This window comes from Rhagoletis zephyria, unplaced genomic scaffold (genome assembly GCF_001687245.7).
Source record: "Rhagoletis zephyria isolate East Lansing unplaced genomic scaffold, Rhagoletis_zephyria_1.1 Rzeph_scaffold_03644, whole genome shotgun sequence".
In the NCBI taxonomy this organism is placed as follows: Eukaryota; Metazoa; Arthropoda; class Insecta; order Diptera; family Tephritidae; genus Rhagoletis; species Rhagoletis zephyria.
In genome coordinates, this window is record NW_016160727.1 from 21,516 (window position 1) to 24,428 (window position 2,913).

The window sequence follows — 2,913 nt, forward strand, 5'->3', positions numbered from 1 at the left end:
CTCGATTTGGTGTTTAATGCATGTCCTCGCCGGCAGAACTGCTTCCACTTTTACGCCAGCNTAGGTAGTGAAGTTCATGTATCTATTTACTGTAGAAACTGCTTTTGTATGAATGTCATTGCCAGCAAACTTCATGGCAATATATCTACTACAATTCAACAAGGAAAGGCCAACATAGTTCCATGTAGAAGCTCATAGCTCAAACACATAGCACAAAGCTCGATTTGGTGTTTAATGCATGTCCTCGCCGGCAGAACTGCTTCCACTTTTACGCCAGCTTTGCGTCCGTAGGAAACGGAAAAAAAACTTATATAGCACGCTTTCCTTTTGTTTTCACTATTACACTTTGCCACTGCACACTTCATTTTGCTTTTAAATGTCTCAATAATTGTTTAAAACCACGCAGAAATATTAACGCACTAATATTAAAATTGTTATTTGGTTTTTTCATATGCTCACATTCAACAATTGCATCAAGATGACGTCACGCACACAGCTCATTCTGTCAAAATCACAAAGAGCGGATTAGCGGTACCGCGATTGGCGCAATCTCTATTTCTCTCAATCGTGCCCTCTGGTTATCTTTTTGTATTTTGCTGCATGCCTTGCAGGCTTTTATTAACTCTGTTAAATCTTGCGTACTTGTGTGCCAGAATACAATGTCACGGGCCAGTTTTAGCGTCCCCTGTATTCCTTAATGACTAAGATGGCAATGTTTCATAACTAAGGTAACCATTGACTTTGAGACTAATACCCTGTGGGTTTTAAAAATTTTGTCATCATAAACGCTAAGTGCTTCTCTATAGTAACGGTATTTTTTTTCAAATTCTCAGGCACTTCGTTATAGTAGGAAATCCGATAAAGGCACGACCTTTACCCATCTGTTTAATGGATGAAATCTACTTTATCAGAAATTTAATGTGTTAGGAAATCTTTCGCGAGTGGGTTGGCCAGGATATTTTTAATTAGATATTCAAAAATTATTCTTTTTTTAAACTTCTGGATTCTAGGCAAATTGACCTAGTATGGTTGAGTGTAAGAAAATGCTTTCCTCACATTACAGCGCGACGTTTCGCTAACTTTCTTAGCTTCCTCAGGGGCGATTTCTTTATTAAAAACATCAACAAAAGAAACAAGAAAAATTAAAATAAACAAAACGTATCAAAACATTGACATTTATGGCAACATTTCACAAACTATAATCAAAGCACAAGATTAGACAAATTCGAAGTTCACATACATATACATAAACACTTATTAACTATTATCATGATACATATATCTGGTCACATTAAACTTAAGAGCTGGCTGCTTTGATACCATCCTGCTGTGGTACACTCGTCATACTGATTGCCTGTTACAAACATAATTGGTACGCCGCCGCAATATCGTCTGTGTCTTCTTTTTTGTGCATAGTTTTATCTCTTTTTTGTATAATTCGCAGGCGTTCTAGCGTTAATCTGGTTTTCTCTCTTTTTTCTTTATCTAATATCTTTACTTTGCGTAAATCAGCTGTGTGTCCACTTGTCAATATGTGCTGCGCTAACGCAGTGTTGTTTTTGTTCTTTCGGATGTCCGCTTCGTGCTCCCTTACGCGAACTCCTAACGCCCCTTTCGACGTTCCGATGTAGATTCTATTGCACACTTCGATCTCGCTTCCCTTGCATGCTATTTTGNTTTATGGCAACATTTCACAAACTATAATCAAAGCACAAGATTAGACAAATTCGAAGTTCACATACATATACATAAACACTTATTAACTATTATCATGATACATATATCTGGTCACATTAAACTTAAGAGCTGGCTGCTTTGATACCATCCTGCTGTGGTACACTCGTCATACTGATTGCCTGTTACAAACATAATTGGTACGCCGCCGCAATATCGTCTGTGTCTTCTTTTTTGTGCATAGTTTTATCTCTTTTTTGTATAATTCGCAGGCGTTCTAGCGTTAATCTGGTTTTCTCTCTTTTTTCTTTATCTAATATCTTTACTTTGCGTAAATCAGCTGTGTGTCCACTTGTCAATATGTGCTGCGCTAACGCAGTGTTGTTTTTGTTCTTTCGGATGTCCGCTTCGTGCTCCCTTACGCGAACTCCTAACGCCCCTTTCGACGTTCCGATGTAGATTCTATTGCACACTTCGATCTCGCTTCCCTTGCATGCTATTTTGTACACTACGTTGTGTTGTTGGTGCGGATCTACTGGTGTTTTTGGCTTAGTAAATATTGATGACAATGTGCAGTTTGAGTTGTAGGCTAGTGTTGTGTTTTGGTTATTTATATACTTCTTATGGTAAAATTTTTCGCTTAATTTAGGCACATATGTGACGCTGTAGTATAGTTTCGTCTCCTCTGTTGTTTTTGTTGTTAATGTATTTTTGTGCTTGTTGTTGATTTCATTGGTTTTTTGCTCAATTAGGCTTTTTATTATGTGCGCCGGGTAATTATTGCTTTTGAGGATTTGGTTTATTTTCATAATATTTTGTTCTCGAAACTGTTGATGACTTATTGTCAAGATTATGTGGATCAGGTTTTTGGCTGTGTTGATTTTATATTTGGATGGTTGTGAGGATAAATAATTGATCAATCGTCCTGAGGATGTCGGTTTTGAGTACCAGTCAAGTATTAATTTGCTATCTTTCTTGTAGACCATTACGTGTAAAAATGGTATGCGGAAGTTGGTTTCCTTTTCTACAGTAAACTGCAGTTTATGATGATACTTGTTGAATGTATTTAAAATAATATCCACATCATTTCGTCTAACTATTGCAAAAATATCATTACGTATTTTACTAAGTTTTCCTTAAGTTCTAGAGTGGTTTGTTCCAGTAGGTCGTTCATTATTATGTCAGCTATGGTTGGTGAGAGGGAGTTGCCCATTGGAATTCCAAAGGTTTGTACGAATA